The following is a 22,293-nucleotide window of genomic DNA, read 5'->3' on the forward strand; positions in this document are numbered from 1 at the left end:
CCTCACGTCACCCCCACCCCACCTCTCCTGGATCAGAGCAGGCCCCTTGTCCCTTTGAGAACCCCACTCCACAATCACCTTCCCTGGGAAGCATTCCCCACTGCCAGGTGACGTTCTTTCCACACTCAAAGGTGCTGTGAGAAGCATCTACTCAGCTCTCCAAGTCTCCCTAGCCTGATGCTCATGCACTTCTCAGAAGTCCCCAGTTCCCTTTTAGGTCTCGACCACATCAGGAGGAAGGTGAGTGATAACCTCTCCCGAGCTCAGAACAGTTTTTGGCACGTAGTTCTTATGCCCAGAAGAAGTGCTGCTCCCCAGTAATACCAGTGAAATGGACGATGGTGTTCTCAGCATCCTAGGTTCCCCAGCTAGAAAACTATTGACTCAGCATCCTAGGATCCCCAGCTTCTAGAATAGTGCCTGGCACACAACAGGAGCTCAAAAGTGTTAGCTGAATGAATGAACGAAGGTCATCCAGCCTGGCCCTGACTGGTCTGCCAGGCCCCACTATAGTAGGCACCGAGGCTCAGAGGTGGCTTGACTACTAAGGCCACCAGCAAGCCAGTAAAGAAAGTGGAACCCTGTCCCTTGCCTCCAGCACACGGCCCTCCTTCTGCCCAACCCCGGCTTTCTCACCACCCACCCTTTCCGTGTTCCAAAGACAGCATCCCCACGAGGAGGTCTGGACACCATCCAGGAGTACTTTTCTTCCTGACTTTAAAACAAACTGTGACAATTGGCTCCATAGATCCGCTGGGCCATGAAGGCTGAGCAGATGGGACTGCAAATTACACTATTAACTTAAATTCTACTTGATGCTATTTCAAATTAGGGCATTTTATCTAGAAATTATAAAAAGCACTGTTGCGGGTAGGGGTGCACTTGTCAGTAAGTTTGCCAGCAGATTCATTTACAAATCTACTGTTCCCTGAGTGATCACAGATTCTGCCCCCTCCATCCACCAAAACTCCTGACTCATGTAAAAAATGATTGATGCTTGGGGCCCTCTGTTCTAACAGCCCACTGTACCTGGGGACACTCCCACACATGCACGTCTGCACTGATGGTAGCCCAGGTGGGGGACCTCTATGAGAAAGTTCCTCTTTACCTCAAACTGAAGTTGGGCTCAGGGGTCCTGGACACAGGACAAGCCCAGTCTTACTTACCCATTCAGTGGGCAATAACTGAGCACGTTCTAGACACTGAACACTGAAGCAGGCTCTGAAGCTACAGTGAGATGCCCGGGCACAGTCCTTCCTGGCTCTCAGGCAGTTCCCCACCGGACGTTCTGAAGCTTCCCCTCTCCAGGCTGGACAGCCCGAGGCCTTTCACGGCTGTGTGTATGACATGGTTCAGCTCCTGCTCCTGTTCTGACAAACAAGCTGTGGTTTGCCTCTGTCCCTCCAAGTGGGTTGCCCGGAATGATGTGCAGTGCCCCACATGTGGTTTGACCAGCAGACCATCACCCCCTGGTTCTAGACATGACACTTCTCTCAGTGCAGACAAGACAGCTTTGCTTGGTGGCCACATCACATAGCTGACACCTGCCATTGAAACTGTCCCTCCTTCCCAAAGCCTCTCCCTCTGTTGTGCACTGGATGTAGAACCTTGCATTTATCCCTGTTCCTTCAGCCTATCTCATTTTTTATTTTCCTGGTCAACCAATACACTTGCTGTCCTTCTTGTTTTAAAGCAGGAGTTGGGAATCTTTTTGGCTGAGACAGCCATGAACGCCACATATTTTAATATGTAATTCTGTGAGAGCCATACAACGACCCATGTACGTTACGCATTATCCAATAAAATTTGGTGTTGACCCAGAGGACAGCTGTGATTGGCTCCAGCCACCCGCAACCATGAGCAGTAGGAAATGAATGGACTGTAATACATGAGAATGTTTTATATATATACATATATACACACACACACACACACACACACACACACACACACACACATATATATTTTTTGGTATTTTTCTGAAGCTGGAAACGGGGAGGCAGTCAGACAGACTCCCGCATGCGCCCGACCGGGATCCACCTGGCACGCCCACCAGGGGGCAATGCTCTGCCCATCTGGGGCGTAGCTCTGCCACAATCAGAGCCATTCTAGTGCCTGAGGCAGAGGCCACAGAGCCATCCTCAGCGCCCGGGCAAACCTTGCTCCAGTGGAGCCTTGGCTGCAGGAGGGGAAGAGGGAGACAGAGAGAAAGGAGAGGGGGAGGGGTGGAGAAGCAGATGGGCGCTTCTCCCATGTGCCCGGGCTGGGAATCGAACCTGGGACTCCCGCACGCCAGGCCGACGCTCCACCACTGAGCCTACTGGCCAGGGCCGAGAATGTTTTATATTTTTAACGTTATTATTATTTTTATTAAAGATTTGTCTGCAAGCCAGATGGATGCAGCCATCAAAAGAGCCACATCTGGCTTGCGAGCCATAGGTTCCCGACCCCTGTTTTTTTGGTTTTTTTTTCTTTTTTGAAGCTGGAAACGGGGAGAGACAGTCAGACAGACTCCCGCATGCGCCCGACCGGGATCCACCCGGCACGCCCACCAGGGGCGATGCTCTGCCCACCAGGGGGCGATGCTCTGCCCCTCCGGGGCGTCGCTCTGCTGCGACCAGAGCCACTCTAGCGCCTGGGGCAGAGGCCAAGGAGCTATCCCCAGCGCCCGGGCCATCCTTGCTCCAATGGAGCCTTGGCTGCGGGAGGGGAAGAGAGAGACAGAGAGGAAGGAGGGGGTGGGGGTGGAGAAGCAAATGGGCGCTTCTTCTATGTGCCCTGGCCGAGAATCGAACCCGGGTCCCCCGCACACCAGGCCGACGCTCGACCGCTGAGCCAACTGGCCAGGGCCCCGACCCCTGTTTTAAAGTCACGTGAATGACTTCAAGTGATCTGGTTGAGTATGACTTCAACCTTCATCAAAACTCACTAGAAAAATGCAGCAATGTCAAGGCCAGGGTCCTGCAACCCCCAAATCCAGACAGAGGACAGTGGCTGGGCACGGCATCCCCTGCTCTTGTCCTGCTGCAGGTGCTTCCGGCCACAGTGCCTCTTGTTGGAGTCCACAGTAGGTATTCTCAAAAACACACTGATTTGATGCCAAGACTCAGCCATTCCATATGCGTTAAAAATAATTTTTTAAAAAATGAATGCTGTCTTCCCTCTTTCTGTGACTTCCTGCAGTTGAACTGGCCAGAAACCTTATTCCCAAAGGTTGAAGCTCCGCGTCCCACACCCTCCCAACCAGACTGCGCATTCTGCTCCTTCCTCCCAGAACCTCCTGTCCTGCAGCCACCATCCCTGCCCTATCCAGGCGCTCTTCTGCTCAGTATGGAAGATCTTCAGCCTATTTTAAAACTGGTGCCCTTCCTGCCACTCCCTGCACCCTGACCAGTCCACCCCGTGAAGCTCCTGGGCATACAAACCACAGCCCAGGGACTCCACTCTGCCATTACCCTCAAATGCAGAGTCCTCCTGTTGGTATTCAAGGTTAACAGATTCTGGCCCCATTCCCCATCTATCCAATCTGACTCCCATTCATCCTTCCAAAATTTGCCTTTCTCCCCTTAAATCCTCCATCAATCATTCACACGCATAGGTTTTGCTGACAATGTTTTCCATCTGTCTGTGGCACTGAGCTAAAATCAAGAAGGAAAAATGAAGAGGAAGAAAACAACAAAGAGAAAGGAGGAAGTGAAGAACCAAAGAAAATAACAGTAGCACCAGCACAACCTCGGGGCACTGAATCTTACCAGCCTCTGGTCTAAATGCCTCACATACATATATATATTTTTTTAACTCTCACAGCAACATAAGATGGGTGTCATGCTTATCCCCATCTGCAGATAAGTGTGGCCCTGAGAGCTTAGGTAATCAGCCAAGGGCCACACGTGCAGTCTGAACCATGAAATATTGCACCTGCATCACTGCCCAGGAAAAAGTCATAGGTGCAGAGACGATCATGGAATTAAGTACCAATCAAATAGCTGACTGTACAGGGAGGGTGGGGTCAGCCTGGGGAGTCAGAGAGGGCACCACATGGAGATCGCCTTGACCTAGGCAGCCCAGGAACAGGGATGGACAGGCAGTCATTCCACATAAGAGGACAGGCACATGCAAAGCCAGAGGCTCAGGGACAAAGCGTGAGTCCACAGACAGGGCCAGCGTAGGCTGTGGCTGGAAGGGTGCCTGGAGGTGGACAGTGAGCAGAGGTGAAGATGGACTTCAGCTCTGGTCTTGGTCTTCAAGGGCTGGCGTCCTGATAAAGATGGGCTCTCAGCCCCAAGACACATCTTGTCAACCACACCTCATTATCTGAACCCTACTTCCTGTGCGGCTCTTCCGCCTACAGCAGTGCAGTGCAGCCCTCAGGCGTGCGGACAGCTGCTAATGAACAGAGGAAAGCTGCCTCTGGGACCAGTCCAGACACAGGGGAGGAAGGATGTCCTCCTCCTCCCATCACATTCCTCTTACCTGCTCCAAAAGAAAAAGAAAAAATGTAATTGCTTCTTGGGTAACCTTGTTACAGTCAAATCACTAGGGCTTCATTACTTGGCTTTTTCTTTCACTGTGTCAGAAAAATACATGAAATCATGGGCCTCTCGAAATCCATTACATTTAGGGGGATACACGATCTACTGTCATCAGATGACAAAGAAAATATGTATTTCCTCAGACTGGACAAGTTTCCTAGCTTTAGTCGAGATGCTAACAACATCACATGACAACAACAGCCAACTCAAGTTCAGGAGAAGGTGGAAAACAGTTCTTTAATTGGTGAACAAGAAAGTATTTAATACATACTGAAAAATATACTTGTGCTCACTCACAGCTGTCAAATCCTGGTATTTTGCCACATTTGATTTAGTTTTTTTTTTTTTCAAGAAAGCAAGCTTTCAAGACCCTGCTCAAGTCCCTGTTTCACTCCCTTCCCAACCGCATCACCCCTCTCCCAACCCAAAAATAACATCCTGAATTTGGTATTTATCACTTCCGTGCATTTTTATGCTTTTACTATATGAACCCAAAAACGATATAGAGTTTTTATATGTTTTAAAACTATTTAAAATGGCATCACACTATATGCATTCTTTTGCCTCTTGACAAAACGTTTTTGAGTGTCATCTGTACTGACACGTCACTCCAGTGTAATCATTTCAACTGCTGTAGGTCATAGTCCACTGTAGTCACTAAATATATATGTATATATATATACATAAAAACCACAATGTATTTATTCACTTCCCTGTTGATGACTTTCTAAGTGGTTTCCGACTTCCCACTGCAGCAAACATCCTGTAAATGCTCACCAAGGAGTCTACCCAGTCACATCAGACACTGCCCAAATCGGTCAGCAATATCGCCACACCCACTTACACTCCCAAGGCCAGTGGTTAAGTGTTCGTTTTGTTCCATGTCCTCATCAACTCCTGGTACTGTGTGACAATGACATTTTTAACAATCTGATGGGGACAAACTGTTACCTTCCCGTTATTCTGAAAACTAATTTTAAGTGAAAAAAAATACACTAATACATACAGCTTGGTAGATGAGAGCTTTCCACAACACGTGGGAATGTATGAAGTGTTCCCTGAATTTTCTTGACAATAATGCAGCAAGGGCAGGGAAGTGAGTGAGGATACAGAAACAGACGAGACTGGCCATGAGCTGATGATTGCTGGAACTGGGTGAGGGCGCACTGGGTGCATTATCCTGTTCTCTCCACTTTAGTGTGTATCTGAAATGTCACATAATAAGGAAAAGTGGTAGCAGCATTCAGAGCAAAAACCCACGTCCAAAGAGCACTGATTACAACGGAGCAGCCTTTGGCAGGGACAGAGCCAGAGGGCTGGCAGGCAGGCAAGGACAAAAGAAGCTGGGGGAAGAGCTGTCCAATGGCATTGTGATTTAAGTCATAAGAGTGAGGAGCATCAGCTCTCAACGTAGTGTTTCTGATAGCCCTTCACAACCCAGCAGCACTTAATAAACGTTATCAGAGTCTTAGAGTGCGACTGAGAGAAGAGTCACCACTGAAAATCACTAAAGGGTTTGTTCCATAAAATTTTACTCTGAAATACAGAAAACCACTTCTTTCCATATTCCCAGATTTTTTTTTTAATATGTGCAAGAATTATCCATTACCAACAAAATTAGGTGAAAAAAATTGATCCTTATGTTTTTTTGTTTAAAATTCAGGATGACTTCAAGGATAAAGAGGTCATACTGCATACTTTGGAGTGTTGCAATCGATCATGATGAATACTATGAGAATCCTGGATGCTTCCAAGCAACTAGAGCAGGGAGGGCCTGAGTCCCTGTGCATGAGGGCTGGATTCATGGGACGTGACGTCCAGGATTCCCAGGATGTAAAAAATAAATGTTAGAGAAACAATATGGAGACTGGGATTTTGGACAGAGCAAAATTTGACCTGGGAAGAAGGTATTCCCTCATGTCGCACCAGTGGGAAGCAGACTTGCTCAATGGGGTAAGAACATGTGGAAAAGTTAAAGCCTCAATAAGAATTAAAGCCAGTGCTTCAGAACTGGGGACTCTGGGGCTGCCCATTCAAAGTGTCTGTTTGTCTCTCTCCCTTCCACTCTAAAATGAATACCTAAAACAGTGATGGTAACTGCTGGGGGCGGGGCGGGGGCATAGGGGGATAAATGGTGATGGAAAAAATACATTTTAATTGAAAATATTTTAAAAAGAAGAAGAAAAGGAAGTGTCCTGAACCAAAGGGTGTGACAGTGGCGGGTACAGAGCTGCTCTGGGCAGAGCTGCCACTGAAAGGCTGGGCCTTGGGACAGATGTCAGCAGGGGGCCACCAGAGCCACCTGCCAGGGAGGGCCCCGCCCCATCCCTTGGCAAAAACCCCAAAATCGTTTAGCAAAGTCATTTTCAGGTTCTTCTGCATACTGTTGCTTGAAATGATCTCAGCAGGGTGGAACTCTGGTGTCCCACAGTCTTTACTCTCTTTACCTGCAGTCTCCAGGGCCCCCACCTCTGCCCCTGAAGCAATTATTCATTAACCACAGGGATTTATCATCCAGAACAAAGAGGCTGCCTGAGCATCTAGATCTGAATAGCACACTGGGAACAGTGGGAGGCGCTGGGTTGTGGTTCCCACTCCTCCTCCCGGCCTCATTCAGCAAACACAACTGGAGGCTGCCAAGGGCCCAGAGTGAATCACCGGTTCTATCCCTCACTTCCAAAAAAGGAAACTGAGGTCAGCCTGCCCAAGTGCACATGATTAGTTCCTGACAAAGTGGCTTCAAGAACCCAGGTTGCTATCTTCCTGGATGGATCAGTGCTCTTGTCCCTCCCACACTACGTCCATCGTCCCTTGTCTAAAGATCCAGTCTCTTCAGTGTGGAAACCCTGCTCTTTTTCTATCAAGGCTGCTGGATCACTGAGAAGCCCCATTTCGGACAGGTACTCTTCAAGTGACCTTCAGGGGCCCAACTCACTCTGCTGGCAGTCCCCTGTCCCACCTCCTGGCCACTCTGTCTTCTTTTGTGCATCCATTACTGACAGTTTGAGGGAGAAGCAGGAAGTTTCCAGGCCAGGCACATTCTCAGTTTACATCGCCAATGACACCCAATCACTCCCTGTCCTCCAGCAGGGACAGGCACAGTGATCGCAGAGGCCAGGATGAGGAGGTGGCATCCTGGTGTGAGCCTGAACTGCCACAGCACAGTTGGGGAGGTAAGTCATGGCCTCCAGTGCCCATGTAAGGAGGGCTCTCCTGTGCGTAATGTGGCTGACCATCCAACCCTCCATGCAACTATTCCTATTCCAGTGAGGATGCTGAAGTTCAAAAAGGACAGGTGGTTCATTCAAGGTCATAAGGTTAGGGGTCAGGGAAAGGGCAGGAGTCTTTTCAACCCAACAGGGGGGTTCACCCGTGAGCTGCGGAACTAACGTCTGCTCAGCGCTCAGTCTGTGACATCAGTCCTGTAGAAAGGAGGACCCACGCTTCCTGTCTCTGGACCCTTCCAAAGAAGTAAAACCCAACTACATGTTCTTCAAACTCCTCTCCCCTTCCCCAACATGAGACACCAGGGCAAACCTAATAGGAGAGTACCCCATGTGGTACGGGCTCTGTCAAAATCTCAGGGACGTCACGAGAGAGCAATACGGGACACTGTGGTCATGAGGTGTCTGTCAAGGAGAGCTCTGAGTGGAGAGGCCACAATCTAGGATGGCTCAGAAAGCAGAGGCCGCCCGCTCGGGCTACACACCAGCAAACTGCTCCCCAGCACAAGGAGGCCAAGGCCACGTCCCCCCAGCTCCCAGTGGCTTCTGCACTCAGCTTCCTTGGGGAAAGGGTGTCTTTCACACCAGCTCTGGCCAGGAGCCAGCGTCACAGGGGCGGTGAGCATCACAGATGCGGAAAGTCCCAGGCCCACAGCTGCAAGTGGGTCCCAGTTACAGCAGCAGAAATTCCACAGGTGAATCTCTATGATTCACTCAAGTGATGGCAGAGAAGAAAGCCGGCAAAGGCGGATGTCTGCAGGTGGCAGCCGTCAGAGGGGAGGCTGTCGCAAAAGACGAAGCACTTCCAGAGAGAGGGCCGTTCCAGGACCAGCTGGCCCCAAACACTGAAGTCCCCTGCTGGAAGGGCAGCCTTGGACATGCTAATGGGATTACTAGCCACTAACAACACCTCGGCAGCTAGTGACACTACTGCACGACTGGAAAGGTTCTAGATTAGAAGTCAAATGGTTCAAGACCCCTTCATACTCTGCGAGTGGCAATGTGGGATGGCGTCACTTCACGAAACACTCTGGCAGTTTCTTATAAAGTTAAACATATATTTGCCACATGACTCACCTGGTATTTACCCAAGAGAAATGAAAACCTTTGAAGACGTAGACACCAAATAGCAGCTGTATTCATAACAGTCCCAACCTGGAAACAACCCAAACGTCTATCAGCTGGGGAACGGATAAGCCAAATGGGATAGATACATGCGATGGATGGAACACTACTACTCAGCGATAAAAAGAAAAGAAGTACATACAAGCAACCACAGGTTGAATCCCCAAAGCATGTGGTGAGGGAGAAAGCCAGGGTCAGAAGGCGTCATACTGCAGCTTCTATGTGGACCACGTTCTGGCCAGCACCAAACTGCAGTAACCGAAATCAGATCTGTGCTTGCGAGGTCTAAGGTTCCGGGAAGGGGAACTTTCAGGGTAATGGGAGTGTATTCTATATTTAACTGTGATTCTACACACTGTTTTTATTTGTCAACACTCAAAGAACTACAGACTTAAGCTAATGAATTCTGTTGTGTCAATTATCCCACAATAAAGAGGTTTAAAAAATACCGGTTCTTTTTCCCTAACTAGAGCTCAGAGAAGTGGCCTATGTTAGCTGTGGCTTGGAGAAGTCACATAACCTTGCTGTGGCTCTAGCGCCTCCTCTGTACAGGGGGCTGCATGACAGTCCTCTGGCCAAGACATTTACATAATGATGAAGTCAGAGAGTGTAAGTGCACCACAGAGCTGAGGCAACACCAGGGTCAATAAATGGCCGCTTCGCTGCCCCCTGTCAGTGTCAATGGGCAGTCTGACTAATTTGCAAACCTTCCCCCCAGCCCTGGTCAGGATGGGCCGGAGGCCCCAGTGAAGTACGGAACCACTGAGGAGAGTGAGGGACAAAGGCTGCAGGCTAGGGGGGGCGAGGGGTTGGGGGAGGGAGGCCCACGGACTGACTGACGGATGTGGCTGCTGGATGAGGGGGGAGGCTGTGGAATAGCACGGGGGGGGGGGGTGAGGGGGAGTGCTGAGAGTGGTGACCATTGCTGACTTGACCACTTTGCCCCAGGCCAGCCTGGCTGCGGCCTCCAGGCCTTTCATTTCCTCTACCTTAAGGAGGGTTCCTGTAAGTGCCTTCCCATAACTGTACCATCTCCCTACCCAGAGCCTGCAGAGCTGGAGCGTACAAAGTCTCCTTTATAGCAAGCACACTGTGATCGCTCCCAGCGCCCTGAACCCTCAGGCTCTGTGACACGCAGCACAAGCTGCAGCATTGCTCATCACTTCCCACAGGCGCCAGGACAGAGCATTCCTTTGCCTGGCTCTGGTTAAATGCCACTATCATTATCTTTAAAAGGAAGCTGGTGACTGGAGGGGGAGGGGAGGAGGTTTAAAAAAAAGATGAATCCGAAGACTTCTAGGAACATTCAAAGGCTTGGAGGTAAGTGCTGGCAGCTCTCTATTATGTCCAATTTTACTCAGAAGTTCCTCTTAGCACAATACATGTACCAGCTGAGACAGGGTTAGTTTTTGGCTCTGAAACAGGGAAGGTGAGAATTTCCTCAAATCACTGGTGGAGAGGTAGAATGCGGCAGAAAGTGTCCAGTGACTAGTGGTCACAGGAAATTAAGATGGCCACAGGCAGAGGCAAGTGAGCTGTCAGTGGAGAAATATCGTAACAGGAGACAGCCAGGCTGAGGGGACAAACTGTGAGCCCCTCAGGCCATGGGCCACTGCCGCCAGCAGGTAAGCCTGCCAGCTGACCAGCATACCCCTGTCTCTGGGATGCCTGTCTGTCAGGCGATGCTAACTCCAGGAGCGCAGATCTCTCCCCAGACCTGCTGATGTGCCATCAGGGACAATCACGCACTGTCCCCAGGACACTCTCATTAGCTACTGTGCCATTCCTGGGCACTTGGATGCAGGTTCTTTCCATGAGAAGCAGCACGGCACCCGGGACGTCAACACAAAGGCAAGGCTAAAGGACACACCGGACAGCAGCATGCTCTCAGACGGGAGCGAAGCAGATGGAGACGGCTGGGAGGGAAAAGGGCTTACTCAGCGGTGGGACACGTAGAGGCAGCGGGCTGGCAGGTGGCCAGAGGGTGAAGGTGAAGGGCAGGGGAGACCCAGGCCGCCATGCCCACCCAAACCGTGGGGTACACAGCTGCCTCAGGGCTCCCACTGCTCTCAACATCAGACCACACAAGGCTGGTGAACACTCACTTGGGGACCCGTGTATACCGTCAATGGCTCAGAGTGCTGGAGCCCAGCTACAATGGCCTCACCAAGCCTAGAACAAGAACAGCGAGATAGCCCAAGGGAGGTGACAATGCGGTCCAAAGGCCGTGCCTTTATGGCTCGGCAACTATGTACTATGGCCTAAATCCAACCTCCAAATGGCCACACGTGTCTAAGGAAACCTGTGGCCAGTCAGCTGAGCAGGGTGGCACCCCTGGCCCTGGACAACAATAATGACAAGGCCCATTTACTGAGCATTTACCACGTTCCAGGAGTGCTGCAGAGCACTCTGCTCCCAGGGCCCCATCTCAGGCTCACAGTAACCCAAGTGAGGACCTCTTACCATTTTACAGATGAGAAAATGGGAGGTTCATGTAGTTAAGTAGCTTGCCCCAAATCCTACTGCTGGCTCAATAACAAAGACCTAGGAATGCTGGTTGGGTGGACAGATAGATGGATGACTAGAAGGACAGATGACTCCAGTGTCCTCTCCTCTTCCAAGTCTAGACTCGGGCCTTCCAGGCCTGGTGGAGGAAGCAGGGAGCACTTCGGTAGGGGGCTACCCATGAACAGAATAGCATCAACAAATATTTACAGCACCCCTCATTTTGTTGAAAGTAGAAGAAAAATAAAAACACCAACTCTCGGCCCTGGCCGGTTGGCTCAGTGGTAGAGCGCCAGCCTGGTGTGTGGAAGTCCCAGGTTCGATTCCCAACCAGGGCACACAGGAAAAGTGCCCATCTGCTTCTCCATCCTTCCCCCTCTCCTTCCTCTCTGTCTCTCTCTTCCCCTCCCACAGCCAAGGCTCCATTGGAGCAAAGTTGGCCCGGGCGCTGAGGATGGCTCCATGGCCTCCACCTCAGGCACTAGAATGGCTCTGGTTGCAGCAGAGCAACGCACCAGATGGGCAGAGCATCGCCCCCCGGTGGGCATGCCGGGTGGATCTTGGTCTGGCACATGTGGGAGTCTGTCTGCCTCTCCCTGCTTTACACTTTGGAAAAACACACAACAAAACAAAAAACACCAACTCTCTGCCTGACCAGGCGGTGGTGCAGTAGATAGAGCATTGGCCTGGGATGCAGAGGACCCAGGTTTGAAACCCGAGGTCACCAGTTTGAGCACGGGGTTGCTGGCTTGAGCATGGGATCACAGGCATGACCCCATGGTCGCTGGCTTGAAACCCAAGGTCACTGGCTTGAGCCCAAGGTCTCTGGCTTGAGCAAGGGGTCACTGACTCGGCTAGAGCCCCTGGTCAAGGCACATATGGGAAAGCAATCAATGAACAACTAAGGTGACACGACAAAAAACTGATGCTTCTCATCCCTTTCCCTTCCTGTCTGTCTGTCACTATCTGTCCCTCTGTCTCTCTAAAAAAAAAAAAAATTAGACAAAGATATGGTCCCTTCTCATCTTCACATTTTCAAACTCATAAAAAAATAAGCCCGAGAGTGGCCAGCCCCCCAGGCCTGAAGGGGTGTCTCCCACATGTTATGGGGCCAAGTTTTCAGTGAGAGGAGAAACAGAACACAGCGGGGCTCACACTCGGGGCAGGACAGGCACCATAGCCCTTTCCTCACACCCTGCTCTGTTTTGTTTAAAGCGAGATCAAATTCGACGTCTGCACTTTTACTCACCGCCTGACGAAAACCAGATGCCAAGTGCCTCCCAGCACTGCACTAGGGCCTCTGCCCTTAGGAAAATAATGTGAGTTAGCTGGGCAAAATGAACACGGAGCTGCAACAAAGAGAGAGCAGTACACTCCAAGCACCAGGCGCCACACCACTGAGCCTTTAAGAAAGGGCACATTTTGAATCTTTTGAGACTAGGAAAGATTACAACATTGGGCTTTGCACCTCGTTCTGAAGTCTAGTCTTTTAACCAGTTTGAGATGCTCAAGCTGGTCACCAGTGGATACGAGCCACCAAAACATTCCCTTCTACAAGCCATTCGACATTCTGGTGACCCGTGGAGAGAGCAACCGCCTCACTAGCACCGCTCATGAACAGGGATCCCGTTCCCTGGAAAGCTAAAGGGCCTTGGGGGAAGGGGCAAGAAGTCAACCCACCCTCAAAGTCACCGAGGACCCCAGAGGTGGAATCGTGGAAGCCAGCCAGCAAGCTCTAGGCTGTTCACTGCAGCCCTGTGAGCCAGTCAAGTCAGAAGTAGGTAGAAAGCTATGACCTGAAGACCTCACATCACCTGGGTCCTTCCCAAATAGCAGTTGGCAGTGCCACCCTGTCACAGCTTCAGACCTGGCTCCCACAAGGATTTCCTGGTTAATGGTGGATCAATCCAGGTCTTGGGAGGAGACGGCCCTCTTCCCCTAGAGCCACCTTTCCAGACCCTGGCCCCGAGGTCGCTGACACAGAAGGAAGAGATGGAGAAATACCCACAGGGCACTCAGCAGCTGGCCCAGGAAATGATACCCACCACTTCCTCTCCCATGTTATTGACCACCACTAGTCACAAGGCCCCAACCAATCTGCGAAGGAGGCTGGAAAATTGAAAGTGTGCGTGTGCGTATCCAGAGAGCTCTCACCTCTGCCACATCATCTTAAACTGACCTCTTATGCCCAAGAACTATCCCATGTATTCAGATGACCTCAAGGTGCCATTTCCAAGACCTTCCCTCATTGCCACAAAACCCCAATGGCAAAACCCAACAGCATCTTCCTAAAATCAATTCCTTCTTCCAAATATCCATTTTATGCCATTTCTCAAATCTCCATGCTTGAACCCCTGGAGTCATCTTTTAGTCTTCCCCTGCCTCAACATTTTATCAACGCATGTTCTAGTAGCTATCTTAGTCCTTTACCATTGTCCTTTGATGTCGTCCTCTAATTCTTACTGCTTTCTACTCAAATCTCAACGCCTAAAACTGAATTATTCCAGGAGCTTGAACCAGTCTCTTGGCTTCTCCTTTCTTCCCTTCCAATTGACCTGGTTGGTACACTGCTGCCTAATAATCTTCTCTCCCAAGGCCCCTTTCTCAGTTTCTGCCCTGCTCAAGGGCCCACGACGGCTCCCCCCTGCGTGATCAGGGGTCACCGTGTAAGCCTGCAGGCCACAGCCTTCCAGACTCGGCCTGTGAAATTAGTCAGGACATAATCCCACGGTCCTCTGACAGGGCTATGTCCTCTCCCTCTCCTGTCTCCACAGGTCTGCTCATACCATTGCTCCTCAACGCCTCCTGCTCCCCCTACACAAACCCTAATCCGACCCCAGGATCCATTGCAAACCTAATCTCCTCACTCAGGTCGCTATCACCAACATCCTTACCTCTCTCCTGCTGCCTCACCACAGGGCTGAGCACAAGCTCTGAACGGTAGGCCTTCTGATGAGAATGGCAACTGTACTGTTTTATAAGAATAAATCCTGCCTGGCCTGTGGTACAGTGACCAGAGCATCAACCTGGAATGCTGAGGTCCCTGGTTCGAATCCCTGGGCTTCCCCCATGAAGGCACATACAACAAGCAAGCAATGAACAACTAAAATGAAGCAACTATCAGTTGATACTTCTCACTCCCCACCCTCTCTCTCCTCTCTCTGTAAAATCAGTAAATAAAATCTTAAAAAAAATGGCTGACAGTTGATACTTCTCACTCCCCACCCTCTCTCTCCTCTCTCTGTAAAATCAGTAAATAAAATCTTAAAAAAATGGCTGACCTGTGGTGGCGCAGTGGATAAAGCGTCGACATGGAAATGCTGAGGTTGCCGGTTCGAAACCCTGGGCTTGCCTGGTCAAGGCACATATAGGAGTTGATGCTTCTATCTCCTCCCCCCTCTCTCTCTCTCTGTCTCTCTCTGTCTCTCTCTCTCTCTCTCTCTCCTCTCTAAAAATGAATAAATAAAAAATAAAAAAAGGATTAAAAAAAAAGAATAAATCCCATTGCCTGCTCTAACATAGGCACATAGCCTGTGTCTAACATAGGCTGCCTTCAACTATGAGGTGTAGAAAACCCCAACAGCTAGCTGAAACAGTGAGGACAGAAAGCATGCGGTTGGCCGGCCAGTCTGCAATAGCTCTGTCATCAAGGACCCTATTCCTCCCCTCTCTTCCCTTCTGACAGCCTGCTTTCTTCATGGTGACAAGATGGCCACCTCATTACCAAGAATCCAGAGGAGAGAACTATCCCTTCTTCTGTGTTTTTTTTTTAAAAATAGAAGACGTCTTTCCCAGAATTCCCCCAGCAGACTTCTCCTCCTATCTCCCTGGCAAAAAAACTGTGTCACATGCTCATGTCTAAACTCTGGGCCTCCATGACTGGCATAGATGGGTCAGCCTTCACCCGGAGCTGGAAGCAGGGTCAGCTTTTCCTGAGGGGGCAGCGTGACATTCAAAGCAAATCAGGGCCTTGTCATCAAAAAGAGAAAAGAATGGCTATTGTGTAGGCAACTAACAGTGTCTACATGGGCCGGCCCGATGCCATACATTTGTGTTTGCCCTCACATGCCTCCCCCACCCTGTGCTGGCACAGATATGCTCAACCAATAGCCAGGGCATTGAGCTGAACCGGAAATTACCCTGTGGGTGTGAGGAAACAGTGAGCATTAGAATAGAGTGGCACAATTGGACATGTGTGCATAGAAACTGGACAGAGGGCCAAGTGATTCAAACAGATGCAAAAAATGTACTTAGCAAAAGAGGTTTGGAAAGCTCTGATCCAAGCCCTAGACTGGGCCCATTTCCCAGTTCCACAGATAGGGAGCAGGACCAGGCCATTGTGCTGGGCTTCTCTCAACAGGGCCCCGCTGGGCTTCTCCTCAGTTCATCCCTTGCCTCCAAAGGGCTGGCGGTCTTCGCCTGACCCACACCTTTCAGGCACCATGGAGGCTCACAGAGAGGACAGCTGGTGCCTGGCATGTAACTGAACATGTCGCAGGTGCCCACAAATGCACTGAAAACCTGACCACACAGGTCTGGGCCATCAAAGCCAGTGCCACCCCTACACACACACACACACACACACACACACACACACACACACACACACACTCACTCCTTGAGCCAAGCAGGTAGGTCTCTCTCCTTCCTCCTGCTCCATCTGAACCCTCCATCTTGGCTTCCCAGCGCAGTCCCCAGATTCTTCGGGCTACTGACAGCAGTAAAGGCCCGAAAATACACATGCTTCCACCCTGCTGGGAATGCGCCCAGTACTGTACAGATCACAAACCAAACACAAGGCTCCAAAGCCCCATCGAACCTGGATGTCTATATCACAGGTCCACAAGTCTTAGCTATTTCAAGTTTTGAATTTCCTTTTCTCAAACTGTAGCTGGCAATTCCTGGGCTAAAGAAAAGTATGTTAAACACTCCCTATTATTAAGAGCCCATTGATTAGGACATGTATTCAGCATTCCATATAACATATTAACTGAGCAACTATTAGGTTGAACCGTATGACATTACTATTTTTTTTTTTTTTTGTATTCTTCTGAAGCTGGAAACGGGGAGAGACAGCCAGACAGACTCCCGCATGCGCCCGACCGGGATCCACCCGGCTCACCCACCAGGGGCGACACTCTGCCCACCAGGGGGTGACACTCTGCCCCTCCGGGGCGTCGCTCCGCCTCGACCAGAGCCACTCCAGCACCCGGGGCAGAGGCCAAGGAGCCATCCCCAGCGCCCGGACCATCCCTGCTCCAATGGAGCCTTGGCTGCAGGAGGGGAAGAGAGAGACAGAGAGGAAGGAGGGGGGGGCAGGGGTGGAGAAGCAAATGGGCACCTCTCCCATGCGCCCCGGCCGGGAATCGAACCCGGGTCCCCTGCACGCCAGGCCGACGCTCTACCGCTGAGCCAACCGGCCAGGGCCGACATTACTATTTTTGATCTACAAACAAGGCAATGTCATCCAGTCCAAATAATATCTATGCCAAGCAACAGGGTGAAGAGGGGCTTGGGACACCAGGACCAACAACGTAACCCTTGTCCTGATGCAACTTATAGTCTAGGGCAGGGGGAGTCAACCTTTTTATACCTACCGCCCACTTCTGTATCTCTGTTAGTAGTAAAATTTGCTTTACCGCCCACTGGTTCCATAGTAATGGTGATTTATAAAGTAGGGAAGTCACTTTACTTTATAAAATTTATAAAGCAGAGTTACAGCAAGTTAAAACATATAATAATAATTACTTACCAAGTACTTTATGTCAGATTTTCACTAAGTTTGGCAGAATAAATCTTTATAAAACAACTTACTATAGTTAAATCTATCTTTTTATTTATACTTTGGTTGCTCCGCTACCGCCCACCATGAAAGCTGGAACGCCCACTAGTGGGTGGTAGGGACCAGGTTGACTACCACTGGTCTAGTACATTAAACCATTAGTTAAAAAGCAATCTCAAATTAAAAGAAAAAAGGTAATATACAGTCTAGCTTTACAACTATAGTTAGTTATATATGTATTTATTTGTTGCTGCTTGACTTCTTTGCTAACCAATGAACTACACAAGAATGATGGTTGTGTCTCCATACAACACACTGCCAAGCACACAGCAGAGCACATTAGATATTTGTTAATTTATTAATTCCTGTTATAAGAGACAAGTGCAGGTGCTGGGAAGCATTTGGCAGAGTGATCAACATAATCTTGGGATATAGGGATCAGGGACTTTCTTAACTTGGAATTTCTGACATTGCTGATAAGATTGAATTAGGTCTTCACAAATCAGATCTTTATACTATGTATAAACTACCAGCAAGACCTGCACGTGGGGTTTCCGAGGGACCATTTAAAATACTTCAGAGAACAAACTGTTCTCTAACACAATCTAGTATTTCAGAAACACTGTTTACATAAACAATTGGCATGCTAATTGCAAATCATTCTTGTTTGTCTCCTAGAGCAGGATCCCCAAGGACCTTTATTAGGTGCTCTACTAGCCTCATTTGAGTTACAATATTTACTTAAAAGTAGTAACAATGAAGTTCTTGAAACATATTCAGTAAGTCAGACATTGTACTAATTCAAACTCACCTTCCTCATTAGTCTATGTTGTTGGAGTCTTGTCTAGTAAGAGAAAGTATCAAAGACTGCACTTGGAGTAAGTCACCAAATTCTTTTGCAAGAACACTTATGGTAGCAGGAACCTGAGCTACCATCAGAAAGTGGGTAGAAATAGAAAATAAATGACAATTTAAAGAGCAACTGTAATCCAATGTAGTTTCATAAATGCCATACATACAAAGCCACATTGAAATTTTAAGTACGATGTGAAAATTTTAGATCCTGCATTCCTGATTTTTTTTAACTGACCTGATATAATTTAGCGAAGGTGTTGGTGGACACCACGGAGCAGCAGACCTGTCAACTGCTTTGCAGAGTCTCCCTGAGAGCTTGCCCTGGACACACGACACTGACCCCAATGAATTGGCCACTGTTCTCTGTATCCACACACTGGTCATATTCACGGAGCATCCTGAATGCTCTTGACATGGCAAAACGATCAGCAGACCCCATCCCCATGCCAAAAGCAAACAAAAACCTATCACCAGCAAGGAGGACACCCAAAGGACGCCAAAGGACGCCAAAGTCCCCAACCAGACTCCTATGCAGAACCTCGCAATCTCTGGGATGCAGACAGGATGATTAGGAGCCCATGGAGATTATGCTCAGAATGTCTTAAAAGATTAGTTATTTAAAACCTTCCACATGACTTCAATCATCCTGGTTACTGATGACACAGGAAAAGCCTTCTTGATTAAAGCTGAATGCCTGCCTATACATCTGCAAAAGGGAAACATGCAGGAGCAAACAAGAGTCAGATTACTGATGGGCACGGCACCGGTGCCAGGACATCAGGCTGCTGAATAAATCATGACAAGGAGACAAGCATAGTAATCATAAATTCGCCATAAATACCACAGCCCTCTGGGCTCGTATTTACTTACTTTCCGCCAAGCATAGATTAAATCTGGCCTGGTCCTCAAATGAGGCCTGGCTCTCCCCAGATTCCAAATATGGGAAACTACAGCTCTTTTGGGTTGGGGTTAAGAGTGGGAGCGCAAATGTCTATGCTGTGTAATGTTTTAATTAAAACAAAGACGACGTACACCAGTCTGCTTCTCTTGTTAAGGGGTGTCCAGTCCTCCTTCCATTCTCCTCCCATCAAGGCCAACACTGCTTTCTCCTCACCTCCAGAATAAGTCCCCTTTAAAATAACAGGTTACACACAAGATCCATAAAGATTCCTCCTAAACAGATTCAAGTTTGGAGACACAGTAGTTCTCCATCCACTTTCTCCCTTCCAGAAGTCCAGAGCTACCCTGAAGGGCTGGATCGGAGATAAGAGTGTGATAAAGGAGATGCCAGTGGCACTGCTCCCAGCTCTAGGCCTTCGCCCACTGTGACAGAGGAAAGAAGAGTGGGCAGGGTGCTGGGATTGAGGACTTCATCTTTAGTAATGAAACGCCAGAAGGCAGATTGCAAAACTGTTCGGCAAACTATTGTTTGCACGGAAACATCAGGAGACATTCAGAAACTGTTCAGCAAATCACCCCTAGACGGTTTCGTAGAGGGCTGTTTCCAGGGGAGCCTAGCCAGCTCTACCTACATAGTCACTCTTCTAATAAACTAACAGACATGTCCATCTGTGAGGCAGAATTCCCAAGAGGCCGTCCATCTCCAAACCAGCAGAAAACCACTGTGCACAAAACCAATGATGAAAACCAGAACGGCCTCGGAGGGCAGTGCCTGTGGGTAGAGGGGTGGTCAGCACCAGAAGCAGCCCCAACCTGCTTGGGGGCTAAGGCAATCTCTACCAGGCTCAGCACACAACCTTCCTGGGACCTGCAGAGAAGGGGACTTGTGAAGAAGGAAGCAGCACTAGTGACAGGCGTAAAAGGTACAGAGTCATGTCGCCCCAGGGTTGAAGCAAAGGGGCAGGCTACCTGGCAAGGTGCTGCCCTGGAAGAGCCTGCACCCCACTGAGCTGACACAACAGCTTCTGGGAAACAGCCTCCCATTGGTGAGGATCCTGAGCTGCCCTTCAGCCCCCCTCCCATGGATTCCTGAGAGGGCTCACTCTGCAGGGAGTCAGGGAGCCAGTACAGTCACAGCAGGAGATCAACCCCAACCCCCCCCCCCCAGCATCAGCATGCTGTCTCCTACCTGATGGGGGGTATGGGATTGTTCTATTTCTCATTTGTTCTGGCTTCCTAGAAATTCAGGGCTAAGTATGAAATTCCCAATTCCCAGAGACAAGACAATATTCATGGCAGTTAACAAGAACATTCCGCTGGCCCTGGCCGGTTGGCTCAGCGGTAGAGCATCGGCCTGGCATGCGGGGGACCCGGGTTCGATTCCCAGCCAGGGCACATAGGAGAAGCGCCCATTTGCTTCTCCACCCCTGCCCCCCCCTTCCTCTCTGTCTCTCTCTTCCCCTCCCGCAGCCAAGGCTCCATTGGAGCAAAGATGGCCCGGGCGCTGGGGATGGCTCCTTGGCCTCTGCCCCAGGCACTAGAGTGGCTCTGGTCTCGGCAGAGCGACGCCCCGGAGGGGCAGAGCATCGCCCCCTGGTGGGCGTGCCGGGTGGATTCCGGTCGGGCGCATGCGGGAGTCTGTCTGACTGTCTCTCCCCGTTTCCAGCTTCGGAAAAATACAAAAAAAAAAAAAACAAACAAAAAAAAAAACATTCCGCATATCCAGAACTCGATATACTTGCATATTTTCAAAAGAAAGAATTTGCCCTATGGACTCTCCACCCCATCACCCCATGACTGGTATTTATCTCTCACTCCTGGGGGGCCTTCATTAGGACTGCTATGGTATCTGAACTCACAGATGCTGAAGAAGAGTGAAAAAACAGGAAGAAAAGATGTTAAGTAATAATAAGAAAAAAGCCTGACCAGGTGGTGGTGCAGTGTTTAGAGCAGGGGTCTCAAACTCACGGCCCGCGGGCCGCATGCGGCCCGCCATACAATTTTGTACTGATTTTTTTTTTGTTTTCAACTGCAGTGAGAAAAGTGTTGCGTAACAGTTGCCTTTTGTAGACCTAGTGCAGTCCGCTGAACAGCTGTGATCTTGCTCTGCGGCCCACATGCTGAGTTGAGTTTGAGACCCCTGGTTTAGAGCATCGGACTGGGATGCAGAAGACCCAGGTTCGAGACCCCAAGGTCGCCAGCTTGAGCGTGGGCTCAACTGATTTGAGCAAAAAGCTCACCGGCTTGGACCCAGGGTCGCTGGCTCAGGCAAGGGGGGTTACTTGGTCTGCTGAAGGCCCGCGGTCAAGGTATGTATAAGAAAGCAATCAATGAACAACTAAGGTGTCACAACAGAAAAACTAATGATTGATGCTTGTTATCTCTCTCCATTCCTGTCTGTGTCCCTCTCTATCCCTCTCTTTGACAGAAGAAGAAGGAGGAGGAGGAAGAGGAGGAGGAGGAGAAGGAGAAGAAGAAGAAAGGAGAAGAAGAAGAAAGACTTACCATAGGGGTGAAGAAGAAGGAGGAGGAGGAGGAAGAGGAGGAGAAGGAGGAGGAAGAAAGACTATAGGGATAGAGAAGTGCTCCCTAATGCAGTGTTCTTAATTTATCTATTTATTCAAGATTAAAATTCGTATCAAGTGACTACCTAAAATGTTCATCGATGATCTGACCTTCTAATTCTCGGTATACCAGAGAACAATGAGTGCTCGGACCGGGCACGCAAATATTTGGTAAATAAACGGAGGAAAAGTCTTCTTAGGAAAGTGTTGTCAGAAGATTCTAAGGGAACAAGGGTCTCTGGATGGCTGGTAGTAGATCAAAGGGATGTGTTAGAAGGTTTGACTATACTATGTGAATCTAACAACCCTCCCTCCAAAATAGCAATGATTTAAAAAATCGGGTCTAAAGGTGAAGCATTCAAGAAAGCCATACCCATGACCCTAAGAAATAACCAACACTTTGAAAATAATCATCTTTTTACAGCAAGAGCTGTTTCTACAGGGCTAGAGAAGAAAAGTTCTCTGACTTTGGGTTAAGGTCTTTGCTGTTTGGTAGCCAGCAACCTTGGGGGTGACTCTGGTCCAGCTCATTCTAAATGGAAGAATCATTTGGGAATTGAAACAGCAGGAAAATATCTCTCATTTTTGTTTCAGTCTATAAACAAACAAGAACACTCAACTGAATTAAACACAAAACCCAGCATGAGTGGTTGTTTTTCTCTTAACAAGTGTTCACAGGCTTCCTTTTAATTCAACATACTTTCAAAATTATAACTAAAATAGTCAATAAAATATGTGTGCTTAATTTGTTAAATGTGTTTTTGGAGAAAATATTCAGAACAAGTCAATTATTTTCATAAAATACT

General features: G+C 49.2%; 1 protein-coding gene across 8 annotated transcripts in view; it reads right to left on the minus strand.

The window, feature by feature from the left end:
* IGSF3 (immunoglobulin superfamily member 3) overlaps positions 1-22,293 on the minus strand; it is a 104,719-nt gene that overhangs the window by 71,342 nt on the left and 11,084 nt on the right. Inside the window, exon 1 of one of the 8 annotated variants that reach the window (XM_066377254.1) lies at positions 18,259-18,522. The exons of the other annotated variants lie outside the window; for them this stretch is intronic. The gene's annotated coding sequence lies outside the window, so the exon portion shown is untranslated. Of the gene's footprint in view, positions 1-18,258; positions 18,523-22,293 lie in introns of those variants that run through there. 8 annotated transcript variants of the gene reach the window in all.

Source organism: Saccopteryx leptura, chromosome 3 (genome assembly GCF_036850995.1).
Source record: "Saccopteryx leptura isolate mSacLep1 chromosome 3, mSacLep1_pri_phased_curated, whole genome shotgun sequence".
NCBI lineage: Eukaryota > Metazoa > Chordata > Mammalia > Chiroptera > Emballonuridae > Saccopteryx > Saccopteryx leptura.